The sequence below is a fragment of the Acanthopagrus latus genome, chromosome 6 (assembly GCF_904848185.1).
Source record: "Acanthopagrus latus isolate v.2019 chromosome 6, fAcaLat1.1, whole genome shotgun sequence".
NCBI lineage: Eukaryota > Metazoa > Chordata > Actinopteri > Spariformes > Sparidae > Acanthopagrus > Acanthopagrus latus.
Window position 1 is genome coordinate 27,156,839 of NC_051044.1, and position 17,052 is coordinate 27,173,890.

Sequence of the window (17,052 nt, forward strand, 5' to 3'; positions counted from 1 at the left end):
CCATCGGCCCCAGATAAGACCCTTCTGATTACTCTGTTGCATCCCTGTCATTACTCCCAAAATATGTTGATCCCAACAGACAGCGGTCACCCCCCCCCTCACCCCCTGGATTTATGGCTGTTCTATTGTATCCCAATGCCCCTCAAAGTGGGGCAGTGGCTTTCTAAAAGTCCCCTCACTTTCAGATCGACACTCAATCTTCCACATGCAGCTTACTCTACTTCTTGATGTGCGATCTCACAAAGAGGATGTTAAAAAAAGCACAGGAGAGCATTTTGAGTCTTGTTAATAGCAAATTAACAAGCCCTGGGTTTGAAAAAGTGGTCAGGTTTAATCGTGAAATCTGTCCATAAAACAGACTAAAACAAGCAAACACTTATAGCTATACTGCCCGCGAAGACGCCGACTTACAGTTAAACATTTTTTACCTCCAACTGTAAAGCATTCTCACTTTGTGGCCATTTGCATGCCAGCTGCTCAACACTCACCTCCCTCCCTCTCTGGAAACATGTGGTTGTAATCCCCCCTTTTCACTCAAATTGCAAACTGTGTCAGTTCCTGAAGAAACTCCACATCCAGCCACTTCACAGCATGTGTGTTAATTGCCACTCATTTGTGAGTTTCCAGGCAAACTAGACAGGCATTTGAAGCTGTCCATCCTTGTTGAGGTGTATGAGAAATTAGCACCCGTCAAGTGCCACATGACGGTTTTTGCCATATAAATCAGAACGGTCACATGCTGAACACTTGGAAACATATTTGTTGTATACTGTTCTATACTACAGTCAGGTAACAATCAGGCTGTTGGAGGTCTCTCTTTACCTGATAAGAAGGCAACTTTGACACTGACTGAAAATTGTTTTAATTATTTCAGGTGAAAAGTAATAAATGGTTTTTAGTCCATTGTGTTCTGTGATTTTGGCTATAAGCAGGTTGGTCATATTTAGAGGTGTGTGGCACCTCATCACATGGGTATACAGGACTACATTTACATCCACGCTATTATCACAAAAATGAAAATATTCTGAATTTGAGAGATATCATCCTGAAAGATATATCTGGATGATGTTGGACTACAGCAGATATCAGTATTGGTGTGTTGTCTGACATGTGCCAACATGAAATTTTGTTTTTTTTTTACACAACATAACGCAAAAAAGAGTAGGTAACAAATACTAAATTCCCACTGAGGTTAACTGTTACATACTCTGATTTAATTTTGGACAGTTTATTGACAAACTGTAAAATATGATTCTGTTTGGATTATCTGAAGTAGGCCTTATTCTGACTGTAACATTTTCAGATAAAACAACTGGGGTTTTTACCAGGGTTGGTAACACACAACCTCTTTTCAGTTGGTGGTCAGCTCTGTGTGTTGTCACAGATGAGATGCACACAAACCAACTAGATAAGTAGAGACTCATTTCATTATATTATATCATATTATATACCAACATAAACCTTTTCAAGAAGGTGACTGAAGGAATGATCCAGCCATTCCAATGTTCTGATATTCAAAAGAGACCGTGGACTCAGTATCCATGAAGTCTAACTGACAAACCCTCAACACGAGTCAAGCCAGTGATCAGGTATTGCAGTGATGGTGACTGCAATGGGGGACATCGGTGCGGTATCGGATCAATGGCTTGACCCATTAAGTCATACCACTCCCAGTACCTCATCTAATAAGAGGCGGTCTTTGGGAACACCCATGGCTGACCCATGCTGCTGGGGACAATTACAAGAGAGTGGTCTTTCAGGGCCGACGCCCACTTGACCCGGTAGCATAAAGACACGAAGGAGATCCACATGATTTAAACTCCTCCCCAAGACGTGCTGACAAGGTTAGAGGGTCAACGCAGACATTAACAGGTCAGTGTGTGGCCCACTTGGGAACAATTACTCCCAGTCACAGCTAAGTGGACACTTGATTGAACACGACGGAGGCAGGACACACTTCCCACAGATAACAATCCCCAGAGCCATTTAGGATAAAAAGCCCTTGTGATACAGCCTTTATGGGCAAAATTCATCTTCCTTTTCCCTTTTAAAAGAATGTGAGAGTGTGATAGAGAGCCATTCTCTGGGAGAGATGAGTCTCTCAAAGCATTACCATTTTCTAGCAATACTAATAGCTGCTTATGACACAGAAACAATTACAAGGTGACTGGGAGAAAAGGCTAAACAATGGGATGAGCTGTTAAGATTCCATTTTTCATTCATGAAAAAAACAGATAGCTCACAGAAGAAATTGTCGTGTCTCGCAACAGACTTATCATGTATTTTACAATGACGTTCAAAACAACAGCAGCAGCTACGAACTGAACACGCTGACATAAATACACCAATGGGCGATACATCTGTCATCTCTAATTAACTGTGTGGATGCGGCAGTTTTTTATGCTTTTGCACCTTTGACCCACTGACAGTTTGACCCCTCTCCCACCACAATGACTAAAACTTTGCCTGGAACATCTGGTGTCCGATGTGCGGACGGACACCCAACTCAACTCAACAACAAATACTTTGTGTGTTTCATCATAATGTGTGGGTTTAATATGTACTGTAGAGGAGACAAAACTAAACAGATGTTTGGGGGTAGCTACTGCAGATAAAAAAGCAAAGTTAGTAATGTGCATCTCTGTGTAAAAACTTGTGTCCTATAGTCTCTTCGTACACAAATAGGGCTTATCGATACGCCAACACATTTCCGCAGCATTTGCATAAGCTGTGTGTTGTTTGTGGTATTGTTTCTTTTTTCCCCAGGGGCTTTGTTTATTTATTTCTCTGCGTTAGAAAATCAGTTTCACATTGTCCCTCGATCTGGAGCGGTGGCTGCTGCTGCAGCTGTTGGTTGTTAGTGGCTGGAGATGACACAGTTCACCACTTCGTAAGGAGACAGCCAGCTCTGAGACCAGCACAGCTCCAGAGCAGGAGGCACGCTGCAAAACACGAGGCGAAGAAGAGAAGAGACTTTGCCTTTTTTAAAGATAAGAAGGCAAAGAAATCACCTTGTTGTCAGACTTACATCACTCTCGAGGCAAAGCTCATCACTTGCCTCCCGCGCTCTTTTCTGCAAGAAGCCTGATATTAGCAGGGAAAAAAAGAAAAACGAACTCCTGCAGAGAATCTCTCTCCCTGATCTCTCCACCCCGCCCTTCTCATTAACGGGGCTCTTTTCCAATTCATTTAGGACCCCTGAGAAACAACCTTTCCAAAGAATTCTGCAAAGTGACACACAACATTAACCCATTTGCACACGCAGAGTGCAAAAGCAACAGGCTCACCGGCTGACCCATCGGTTGCTGTGGCAGTCAGCTTTATTTCCCAGGACCGTTTTGTAACCAAGTGGGCATCATGTGAATACCATCTGGGTACCACTTATTTAAAGCTGGCAGTAGTCCCGTGGCAGCCAGCCTGGCAATGAAGAGAAGGGAATAAATTGCATCATTTACTTAACATGCATTTACCGTTGTGCCCGTTAAAAGCCCATGACTAAATAATTTGGTTTTTCGGGTGCCAGGTTGTGCTGTCAGCCAAATTGCATTGTATGTGCAACTAACAGAGCAACTGTCAAAGGGCTGATAAAGGCGATATCGAGATGTTAACCACGTGAAATCACATTTACTACCAAGTATATTAACAGCCCTGAATCCATTTACACCAAAGAAATCTCCCAGTGCGTTATGCACTGCACAAAACCCATAAACAGACAATAAACACATTGTAATTATAATGCCAACTCTTTAATTACGTGTGTCATTTGGGGATGGTCGGGCTGACTAATTGTCAGAGTGATGCGAAAGGATTGGGGGAGGCAAGAAGGAGATCAAGCCTCGGGCCCGATGAGAACCATATTCCCCACTCTCCAAGCGTGTTAGAAGGCATAAAATTCAATTGGCATGGTTCCAAAGAAGAACAGTCCAAACAGCCTTAATCAGCAGGGACAAACTCCATGCAAATCATTTACATTAGCACGACTGGGGAGAAATATCTAAGGTTTAATTTCCAGAACATGAAAGCAAGGAAAAGCTTTGCCTGCTGTAACCTCGCTGCCAGATGTCTTCATACAAAAGAAGAGCTCGGTTTGGTCGCCACTTCCCCAAATTTCTTATTATGTGAAGAGGCATGAAAGGAAAAAAAGCACCTACTGTACAACTCTTAGCTGGCTGGAGTAAGAGTTGGACGGATATTTCACTTGATTTGGTCATGTCGTCATTTTATATCAATTCTCTTTTAAATAAAGGGATTAAACCACAGGACAGAAACAATGTAGAACATGGATGACAAGGTTAATCCTATTGTATTGGAAGTAAACAGTAGACTTACTGCAGAATGTTAAGCTAACAAAATACCCCATAGCTGGTTGTCTACATGAACAGTTGACCCAGCATCACTGTTTGGTATGAATGCAATGTATTTTGACCCCACTCACTTTCATTTGACCATTGTGGTTATATTTTTACGCAGCAAAATATGCATTTAATGCTACACTACATTCTTTTATGAATGATCTCTCACAGTATTTAGTCATTCATTGGTAAAGCAAAATAGGATTTGGTAATGAGGCTAAAATCATCTGTGTACGTAAACCTTTATTTCAATATTGATAAACATTGTAATGTAATACATTTTGTGAGAAATCTACTGTTAAAGTGTATATGGATAATGATGGCCAATTACACACAGACCAATAGAAAGCTCAGAGCAACACTACAGAAATATCTCTGATGGCTTTACCCTCACAGATAAAGAATTATAATCTCAAAGTACATGTGACTCTATAGTTCAACCCTGGTCAGCATATGTATAGACACTAGATCACGCTGCAGGAGTGACTTTTGCTATGGTTCGCACTAAAAATCAATTCTGTACCCAAAGGTACATTTTCAACGTACTTCACCCCATCTGTATTGACAAAAATGTAGTTTCAGTTGTATCTTTCACAATTCAGGTGAAGCCACAATAGGCAAGTGTTGGCTAGTGCCAATGCTAAGCTAACGTGACTCTTGACAGTGAAGTAATGTCCAGTTATCTCCAACAACTCCTCATCCAACTAACTAACTACATGAAGATGTCAATGAAGTTGTTGAACCATCCCTCAGTATGTTTACATGACACTCAAGAAAACCGAATTACTGGGTTAGTTTGACTATGATCGGATTTTTAAGATGCATGTATACACCTTAGTCTGACTAAAATTGGACCAGATGGGATTTCTCATAGCCGCATTAGTCGTGCATGTATACGTTCTATCGGATTGGATTCGGATTCTGTGTTCTTCGCAGTCTCGATTTTTTTTTTCCCGTGGCCATGAGCCGGAAATAGAAGGACGGTGGTGGTGGCGTTTTTCCTCTGATATAACCACAAGCAAAAGCGCCATTGTGCATCTAGTTGATGTAATTATTATGTACACCATGTACAAAGATGTAGCTTCGTCTCGCTCTTCATATGCCATCTTTCTCGAATGCTGAGGCAGAGTTTGTTGTTGCGGGTGACGTAAAGAGGTCAGCCGGAAGTGGTTCTATTACCACAAGTTGAAATGGGTACAGCACCACCTATCGCAGTCGGGTATGACATGCTTCGGCCAATTATTCGATTTTCTTACCAGCATGTATACTCAGACAATTGCAGTTGATTGAGTAGCACAGTCGAACTATGGCTGTAATCTGAGTAAGCTGTGCATGTAAACTTACTGACTGAAAGTCATTGTCCATGGATAGTTCAACTCCTTGCTCCTTGCTGCATGCTGGGTACAGGCATGCTAATGTTAGCTGCGACAACTGCTGGAGACTTGTCTTCCAGGCCTTCAAACACGGTACACTCTTGCTTTGCTCATTATAAATATTGCCGCCAGCATCGAGTTTTGGAAAGTGTAACCACATTTGCGGCCACTTTCGGGATTGCCATTGCCCTGACTCATTGTGACTTGAACAAGCTGCTGGGGTGACATAGTTGCACTCTCAGTCTTTCTTTCTGTTTGCTAAAAATGTTCTGTGAGGTACCAAAATTTGGCACCGATTGAATCAAACGTTATCTGTATTCGGTAGTACAAACGTAATTTGGTCTGTACCCTTTAAAGTACCAAGTTTGGTACCCAACCCTTTAGAGAAGTGGTGTTTTATGTTTTGACTCTCTTAAATCTGCTGTAACTAAATGACTGTAACTATTGTAATACACACAGTATTGGTAGTGTGCTCCATGTAAAGAGGCTACCTTCAGCAATACAAATTTTCTTTAAACATGAATGCTTCCCAGGTTCGACAGACTACTTAAATGCCTTCATAGGTTTATTGCATCTTTGAGCAATTAAAACCTATTGAGATTTGGTCCACAGTAAATTAACACATTGTCTAGTTATCCACTGAACTTAAAAGTAATCACTTCCATAGAGGAGATAAACTTTTACACCTATATGCTGATGACAGCACACGTGTAGCTAAAGTTTGCAACAGTAACGTCTGTTTACACAAGACGACTGTTTTTTTAAAGTTTGGTCACATGATCTAGAATGTCATTGCTTATTTATGGATCAGAGTCCAAAACAAGAAGTGCGCGGCCTTGAGCAGTCTACAACATTAGCATATACAGAATATGGCAGTGACTGTGGTGGACAAAGATCAGTGAGTGAATTATTGAAACCGCCATGTGTACAGTGCACCCAGAAAACACTCTGTGAGATGACATCTCTCAGATGAATCATCGGCCAAGCAATGAGAAATGTCAGTTAGGCTATGAGAAACTGTCTCCACCATTGTTTACATATTGACTGGCACTATGCGGTTGGCCCTGATGAGAACAACACACACAGCCTTCAATGGTATGATCTCACTTGGTGGAAAAAGAGCTGTCACCGTGAATCTGGTAGGAGGGTGTGGCGTAGCAATCAATGAAGGTGGAGAGACTTAAACACAAACAAAACAAATCTATTACTGCTTCCACAGCATGAAATCATACATTAGCTCAGCCTGTTCTGAAAGAGTCCGTCCTGTGCCAGCAACTCTACAATTTAATGCTCAAATTGTTCTCACCTCTGCTTTTTCCATTCCTCTGTCTATTTGAGGTTCAACTGAACACTTCACTGTGGCCTGCAAGGTCTTTTACACAAGACCGCTATTGATGAAAGAGATCAGAGTGACTGAGTGAAAGAGAAAGAGCGCATGAAGGATACAGGATTTTCATCCGTGATCCATCTCATATTCTAATGTAGCCATTATGCTCTAAAAAGAGACTGCTCATCTATTCATTTTATGGGGAATTTGCAAAAAAGATGACACTGCAAGAGGGTTGGTCGGAGTGATTAAAATTCTTTGAATTAGCCCTTCAATCACTGCATACAATTGTGTATAAAGTACACAGAAATGCACTCAAAATCCTGGCCCAGCTCCTCTCTGTATAGCAGGATATGAAAAGATTGATTTACTCATTTCTAACTGCGAGTTGTTTTCAGCGTGAGGAATTGATTGGTCAACACATTAAAAGCTTGTACATCATGCACTCCATATACACAACATGAAAAGGCTTTTAGAAAAATATCCAATAACACAGGACAGCTGATTGCTCAAACCGCACCATATTTGCAGCATTTACAACAGGTGCTGTAAGTTTCCAACAAAAGGCTGTAAACAGTAAATAGTAAATGGTTAACAGCAGGGAGCTGGAAGGAACGCGTGGAACATGTGCGCATGATGCAGAAGGCACTCTGATGTCACTCGTCAGTGTCACTCTATTACTCCTGGATTTCAAAAACATGTCTGTACTCGTAAGCGACCTTAATCATTTCAAGGCAATGTGATCGTTCATGTGGTCAAAAATTTTATTAAAAATAGAAATGGGTGATAATGAAAAAGCTCAGATGATTACGTTTTAACAAAACATTGCAGTTTAAATTAACTGATTAAACAGTTTGAGAAATAGTCTAAGGAAAAAAAATAAGTTAAATTCCCCGATTCCAGCTTCTTAAATGTTCATATTTTCTGGTTTCTGCACTCCTCTATGACAGTAAACTAACTTTGGGCTGTGCAGAAATATTTTCAGATTTTGTCAATGTACATTCACAATGCAACATTAGAAATGAGGCTTTGACCACAGCTAACTGAAAGAAAAAAATACGTACTAAACATAAATAAGATAATAATTAGATGGTAAAACAAAATTGGGTCCCCTACTTAATCAAATGTGGTGTAACGCTCACGCTTTTGACCAACGACACTGCCGTCTCAGGTTAATCTCTGGTGCGACTGGTAGTCATCACCGTTCACAGGGACTCATATCTGCAATTGATGATCTATTCACATCACATCAGGGTTATTTTTTCTCAGGCTTTTTACTATAGTACCTGGAACAAAATAAGTTTCAGTTCCACTTCAATTTCTCTCTATCACTCACCCACTCATACTCTCTTTAGCATGGTCTTTTTTTAGACCAGTTAGGTAGTCACTGAGATAAATGTCTTTTAATCCACAATAACAAACAAAATTGCCACCCCTAATATAAACGAGTGTTCAATCGCTCATAAGAAAGCAGAGCGCTGTTGATAAGTTAAGTCAGCACAAAGTCATTCAGACTAACTGGAGTACCGGGTTTATAAAAGAGATATCAACAGGTGATGTGGCTAAAATCCTCTGTATATATCTCTGTATATGTAATCCTTTAACGCAACATTGATAGAAATTTTGATGTAATACATTTTGTGAAAAATCTACCATCAAAGTGTATATGGATAATGACGGCCAATTACACAAAGACCAATAGAAAGTTCAGAATAACGCTATAGAAGTACCTCAGATGGTTTTATCCTCACATATAAATAATTATAATCTCAAAGTACATGTAGCTCAACCCTGGTAAGCATATGTATAAACACTTAATTATGTGCAGGAGTGACTTTTGCTATGGTTCACACTAACACCCAATTCTGTACCCAAAGGTACATTTTCCATATACATGTTTGTGTAAAAAGCTACTTTTTGCTATTGTCTTCTCCTCACTCATTTTGTTTTTGACAGATCACGTTCTACACATGAGCAACGTGCCTGTTTACTGCTTGCTGTTATGTCACCTGACTGCAAGTGTGTGTGTGTGCACACACAAGAAGTAAAGCACATTAATCTCGTTGGAAACAGCGGAATAGCACTGGTTATACACAAAATGCTACTGACCTATGACCATTCAAAGCACATGTATCAACATCACAATTTGATATATCATACTGCCGTGATGGCTCCATAAACATTAATTTAATTTAATAATTCCAAGTTCTGGGTGGGTTTTTTTTCCTAGATGTGGTTTTAAATTGTGTCTACGTGTGAGTCAATTGGTACACTCTCACAGCCAGTGATAGTGTGGGATTACATGTACTAGTGAGTCTAACAGAACATAGGAAATGAGCTCCGAGTACGTAACCATGTCAACAAAAGTAATTTAGTGCCACTTTGCTCCTGTCTTCCTCTTTTTAGTTAATAAATCTGAACTATTGGCATGTTGTCAGGCTGAAACTACCAATTTTCATCTTTTATATATTTGTTGATTATTTTCTCAATTATTCAAATAGTTGTTGGGTCTATAAAACTCTAGATGGAATGGTGGAATATGTCTTGTTTAGTCCACAAACCAAAGATGTTTGCTATTGATCAATAAAGAAACAGAAAAAACTGAAATTATTCACATTTAAGAAGCTCAAATCATTCTTAAAAAAAATGCTCAAAGATATTAATCAATTACCAAAATAGTTTGAGATTAATTTAATAGTTGACAACAAATCAATTAATCATTGCCGCTTGAGTGTGTTGATGTAACGTATGTACAAATCAAACTAATACTTATCCTGATATGATGATATTGACTGTTGATGTATCCTAACAATATTTAGCACTTGTGTGCGTGACTGCATTTAGCTAGCTGTATGAACACAGCCTACACACTGGCTTTCTGAATTTGTATCGACCATAATAATGCAACAGAGTGAGAGCTAGAAAATGTTTGCCACTCACAAACTTGTAAACAGAATTTTTTCACAATTTCTGCTGACGAACATTTCAGCCCTGCCGCTTGCCGCACCCCACAGCCCAGACACTGCTTTGTTTCGTCCTTTGTGATTCTGGTGAGATCGTTACAGGATCGGTGGCAGCCACTGCGGCTCTGGCGTGCCGTCTAAAAGGGACTTTACACACATCCGCAGCCTATGATTCTGGGCCACTGTGTGAAAGCCACAGATGTATAATACCTGACAAGGATCTTCGTGTGGATCGCACCTTTTTCACACATTATAAACAGGAACCTCAAATGCTAAGTGACGCAAGTCTATATCAAGTTGCCGTAATCTCGCCATCAAGTACAGCTTCTTCTCATATCACGATTCAGTCGGTGTGTTTTCATGGTAGGCTCGAGAACGACAAACCGTAGCTATTCCTAGCACGCGTGTGTTCAGTAATTGACTACGATAAACAAAAATGCGGAGGAGGGAATTCATGACTTTTTGACTTCCAACTGTAACATTAAAATCGTAAGGGTGCAACCATTCTGAAACCGAGACTGAAGCAGCGATACAAACGTTTACTCCCATCTCCCAAAAACCGCTACTCCCGGCCACCAACCTGCCGCCACCCTTGCGTCACAACAGCATCTCTTTGACTTTCATTTTTATCATGACTCAGATTGACGTGTCTGTAAACCGCTGTTTACCATCAGTGTTCCCCCCAAATAGATAAAAACATCAGGAAAAACTGGACTCCGTGATTGTCTCTAACACTAGAATTGTGTCAGACTTTTCAACAGTGCTTTTACTCCATGCCGGCCGCGCAGTACCCGCAGGTTGCTCATACATTATGCAGACTGGTCTTAAAGGATTTGTTATTATTTATTCATTTTTGTTTACCTGCTACATTTAAATGAAGTTTGTTTATGAAGTTAATCTACTTTCACAATGTTCTTGATATTGGAAATTTCAGCCGATTCATAAACCCAGACATTTTTCTCAGTTTTCTGATTTCTATTTATTTTCCTTAGCCGTGATATGAACCAAACTATAGAAAGCAACATGGCCGAGTGCATTATCCAACACTTTCACTGAGATGCAAAAATTATCAATGATACTAATCCAGAATCATATCAGTCAAAATAAACACAGTATGAATTTTTCATAATCGGCCCTGCTTGTAAAGAAACCACACCTGAGGACAACCTCATTTTTTTCATGTAGAACAAAAACAAAGTTAATCCAAAAACGATGCCTTGTCCTGAGTAAAGACTAAAATGAAAATACCAAAGTTATGTACAGGGACATATTTAAAGGTTAACAACATGGGGCGATTTTATCTCACAATGTCCAATAATCTCCCTTAACTTTTAACTGGTAACAAAGTAAAAATATACGACCAGGCTACAGGTGTACGACACAAAAAAATGTATACATTTTATTGTGATAAGCGATATCTTGTTATTGTATTAGAAAAGTGCTCAAAATAACCTGCTTAAAAGCAAATATACGATTTTAGAAAATCTTTACTGAAATAAAATCATTATGTCATTAAAGAAAATTATTTCACAAAATTTCACTGCTACACATTTCGGTAAAATCTTATTCATTGTTTCAAACTGATGACTAAAGTGAAATTTGAATTTTGGCACAGAATAATAACATGGAGAGATAGAAATGATACAGCTGAATTATCAGCCGGCTCTAACAAAGAATAAAACCAAAGCTGAGTGCTTCTTTAATCACAAAAACAACAGTGACAAAGTGTTTATCTAGTCAGCACATGCAGCGAATGGCTGGCCACACTATCTGCTCCAACACATAATTCCATCCCAGGCTAATCTATTGACCGAAATGATAAACAAAACAAAAAAATAACTCCTGTGTGAAAATAACCTTCTCCGACTGAGTGGTTTGGGAATGGAGCTCCACCCTGTTTACAACACTGAGAACAAAAACAAACTCCCTCCAAGGAGCCCGGGCAAATGCAAGTCACACACTCCAACTGATACAGGCAAACAACAACAATGTCTGAAGATCTACTGGGAGAGCGGCCTATCAAACAACAGCAGCCGGCGCACAAACAAGGTGCGCATCGCTCTGTGTTTGAGCCGGTGAATTGGAGAGCAAGAGAAAGTGACTGTGAGAAAGCGGGAAGAGAGAGAGAGAGAGAGAGAAAGCGAGAGTTGGTGTGAAAGTGGAATTGAGTAGCAAACAAAGTCAAATACCACCCCCACCGCCCCGGTCTCAGGTCAACTGAATCATCAGGAGTCAGGGAAGATACCGTCACCACCTTCCACGAATAGCACACGAAAACCACATCAGTATGACTTCACCATGGCAAAGCCAGTAGTTTGAGAACACTCTCTCCCTCAATATCCAGGGGACTCTGAATGAAGAGGTAATGAATCTCAGTTAACAAGGCCATTATCTGTGAAGGAACTACATCATCAGGAGGGACTCCAAATGCAGCCACTGGCCTTTTATTGTTGCTATTAACAGCTCAGGTATACTGGTTGCAATTGTACCAAAAAAAAAAAGAAAGCACAGAGATAAAAGTATCACGCTTGTGACCTCACGCTGTACATCATCACAGTAAACAATGAGACTATAGAAGGGACACAGGCCCAATTAGCCATCGCTGCTCTGCGCTCGCAAGTATTTAAACAAACCTGCATACTTTCATCTGTGCTCCAGACTCATCAGCCTGCTAGCACCTCTGCTGAAGCGCTGCACTGCATCTTGGGTAATTACTGCTCCCCAATTACCACCCAGCTGGTAAATATATATCAAATAAACAAGCAACAACCCGTCAATTAGGAGCACCCTTTCATAATGGGGGGTTCAAAATGATGTTTTATGTACAGACAGAAGAGAGCCGAGCCAAAACGGAGCGTTCAACTTCAAAGTGGACTCGTATCAGTTAACCAGTAAAGAGTACATCTGAACAGATCTGTTTGTAAAATCATTAAATCACATGCATTTTTGAGGCAATTAATATGCACCTCCAATTAAAGGTGTTTTAATTGCCAGGAGGGCAAAGCACACCAAGTGAAAACAGTGCTGTTCCACAAAGAAAGGACTTAAAAATGAAACATGGCCTTTTCTTCACAGACGAGTGGAGATGGACAGTAACATTGTTGGATTCAAAGGCGAAGGGAACAGCTGCAGTAACAGTCTGTCAACAAAATTTGCATTGCTGCTCTCTCCTCATCTCCATTACTCTCTCCTGTCTCTCCTCGAGCCCACGGAGCTGCCGGCTTAGATCTGAGTACTCTGATGGCTTATCACATAGCGAGCAGCAGGCTAAGCCGGAGTGATGCGCCCAAAAGACATGATCAAAGCGCACCAACTTTCCACCCAGCAATGATGATGGAAGAGCAGGCCCTGCCATGTTATGTTTCTTATTAGGCTGGGACTGCCAAGTAAAAACACAGCCAAGAAGTCAAGGATGAGGCCCTTAAAGATGTGCTCCTGCAACCTCATTTTACATTACACTGGCTACTGTTAACAGGGTTTAAGTAATAGTCTGTGACATTTTCACATTAGTAAATGTCAGTTTTTCTACTTTCATTCTCCCATTGATGTAACCCAATAATGACTTTATCTATGGCCAGATTATGAAAGCAGATTGATTCCTGCAGCTCTACATATGCAGTCGTTGAAAGGTCTTGGATCCAAAAACTGCAGGTCAACATTAACATTTCCAGCAGCAGCAAACCACAGTATGTAGTTTCTGCTGCTAGTGGTCTCTCAATCAAGAAGACATAAGTAGAATGGGATCATGGGAAATGTTGTCTTTTATGTAAAAAAAAACAAAAAAACAAAAACATTGCTAATGGAAACATGACTCAGGAAGAGAGGTTCACAGATGAGGTGATGTATTCAAGTTTAATTCACATTATTTTCAGCCTAGTTTGCCAGCTTCCGTCCTCATTCTCTGACCTTCTCCTAGAAATTTTAACAGCAGGTAACCAAAAGAAACCACTGTTACTATAAGTGATTTGATTTCTGTGGGTTCGAACATTGTGGGAAACATATGAGCCAACGTACGTAAGCAACTCAAAATATATGACAAAGCTCCTGTCATTCTTAGACATGTCTTAATGCTATATATACTGTATCTCTAACCTGAGAGATAGTGAGAGCAGCCACCACAGCCCAACAGAAAAAAAAGAGCACCAACAGTAGGAACCAGAACTTGGTAAACGCGGACGAAATAGCCGCATAATAACACATTGTTTACACTGTTTGACAGGATTGTGTGTTCTGGCAAGAGCAGCACAAAATTGTCAAACCACACAAGTTGTCATAAAAATATTTAACCTTTACAAATTACAACTTTAACGTGATGCATCTTTTCCCACTCCCAAGTCACATCTCTGTCTGTCTCTTACAAGTAAACATCACATCCCACATCAGTGAGGCATCATTGTAAACGAGTGTACCACCATTTAAGTGCAGGAATAGTCTAATTCCAACACTGGCCGCTCCAGGAATTCAAGAGTCATCGTCACCACATTTTTTTCCTCTTCCTCTGACTTGTACAGTATTGCCAGAAAGCAAAGAGGGGCCTACATATTGAACACTGTAATGATGGAACATTATAAGGAATGACATCATGTTAGGCTGCGTGTAAAGTTTTAGTCTAGACAATGAATGCAAGTGAGAGATATCTTCTAGGAGATCTGGGCAGCAAATCATATGGTATTGACTAAAAGCCTTGATAGAAGTATTGCAACAATATTGTAGCTATGAGTACTGGTACTTTCGTTAAATGCTACGACAATGAGATTTTTGAAAAATAATCAGCAGTAGAAAAGATGTAATCACTAAGTGGGAAAAACAAGTATAAGAACAGTCTGGTAAGTTCAGAAAATGACATCACTTTACTGAAATGCAACAAATGCTGGCAATGCAACCACACTTGTGTAATTTCACTACATAAGGACATCCATATATATTGTCTCATATCACAAAAACAATATATCTATGTACTGCCCTGCCCTAAGGTTTCATCTGAGTTAACCCTCTTAGTCTAGACATTCATCGACATATATTTGACCAAGAATTCCCTAACAATGAAAAAGCCACGTCATCCATCGGGCCATCGATGTTCCATCATAAACACACATAGACTGACATACACACTGGACAGCTGATAGGAACAGGTGCGGAGGTTTCTCCTGGCAGCTGAGCACAGCTTGTAGCATATGGTTCAGCCCCACAAGTCTGGACAAAAATGTTTGCAGCTTACCTGTATCACTCCCAAAACAGACAAGTGCTGTGCTATTAAAGACTCTCTGATTTTTTCCAAAAAAAGTATCTATACTGTAGTATATGTTGATGTACAAAGAATAGGGGCGGAAATCAAAATAACTCACGATCTATCACAATGCTTTGCCTGTAACAACCATGGTGTCAGGATACAACAATTCTCTGATTCTTGATGCACTGCAGGACCATGGTCTACAAAATCAAATCAATTAATGTTTGAGTAACTGAAGAAGAAAAAGGTACACCTAGAACGACATAAGCAGGAAATGTGTATTTATTTATTGTACTGTGGTGTGACATCAACGATGTAAAAAAAGTGTAAAGCGCCTCTAGAACACGAACCACTGACTAGTTAAAGTGGAGTTAAAATGTTTAAAAGAAGGATACAACTATAACTCACTGAAATCTGTATTAATCCAATCTGTGTAAATTATTCTTAAAGTAGTGACTCTAAAAGTCAAATTGGCTGGGGAATCGGTTTATAGCATCTGCATGCTTAAAAAAAAGCAATATTTGGCATCAGTAGAAAGAAGGAAAAGCAAGAAAGACAGAAAGAAAGAAAGAACCATACCAGTGACATAATTAATCTTATTAACAAATTATCTAATGATTTAAACTGTTAAAGTTTTATTTATGGTGTTTTTTTTAAACGTGTGACCACATGTCTTACTATTAAATATGTAAAGAAAATGATTACATCTTGAAAACGTTTCAGGGTTTCACTACACGGTCTGTAATTACCCTAATAAAAGTGTCAAATCTCAATGCAAACCACACCACAGTGCAATGCCAAGTCCCTTTCATTTTTTCAAAACCTTTGTTCCAAGTCATCTTTATCCTGTTTGAGAAGAGGCCATCAGTCAAATCAGCTGTTTCCTGCAGGGCGTTCAAGTAGCAGACGAGCATTTATAAGAACACATTTTACCTAGATTGAAATCCAAGGTTAAAATATGTGGATATCATTCGGAGAAAACGGGTGTGTATGGAGTAATTGTTAAGAGCTGTGATTCAGGAAAAGGGGTTGACTGAAATAGCTTTGGTACCACTGCCATGAGGCTGCTGCGAAATGCTACGCAGCCCATCAAACATGATACAAACAAACGCTGTCTGCAACGGGCCAGTTATTTATTAAAATATCAGGACTAATTTTATCTGAAACCAACACACCAACAATTAATCTAATATACCAACTCAACAGACAGAGCAAATACGCAGAATAAGTACGAACAGTATAAGACATTATCCCAGTCAACAATTGAAAACAATAAGTTGGTTACGGGGAATTGCTCTGGAATAATCATAAATATTAGCTAGCTCGATTACATATTGTCCTATATAGATTTTTTTCCTATTTTTTTTAATTGTCACAAGGGGGAGCCTGCATCCTTCCAGTCACTATAAAATCCCGTCACCGTGGCTGATGGCATGACTTGCTGACTGCATCCCCCACAAAAAGTTGTATTATTACAGGAGATGCATCTCTACAGCCTCCATCCAGTTTTGTTCACTGAACAGATCATTTTTCAGGGAAAGGATGTTACAATAAAATGTCTTATTTGTGATGCCATGAAACATTTGCTACTGCGTGTTTTAGTGCCATTTTAAGAATTTTAAGCAAATGTCGATAGTTAACAGGATAAGATCGTGAATCGCAATTATTTTTGCCAGAATAACTGTGACATGAGATTTACATATCATCCCATGGCCAACACATAACGCTCAGTATTTTCCAACGATGGACAACCTGCAACTCAATATTGTACAATATCGAATTCCTGAAACACAATGTAAGTCAAATG

At 39.8% G+C, this 17,052-nt stretch overlaps 1 protein-coding gene across 6 annotated transcripts in view; it reads right to left on the reverse strand.

Moving 5' to 3' along the window:
- Positions 1–17,052, reverse strand: part of foxp1b (forkhead box P1b) — a 168,126-nt gene that overhangs the window by 147,331 nt on the left and 3,743 nt on the right. The window lies entirely within an intron of this gene.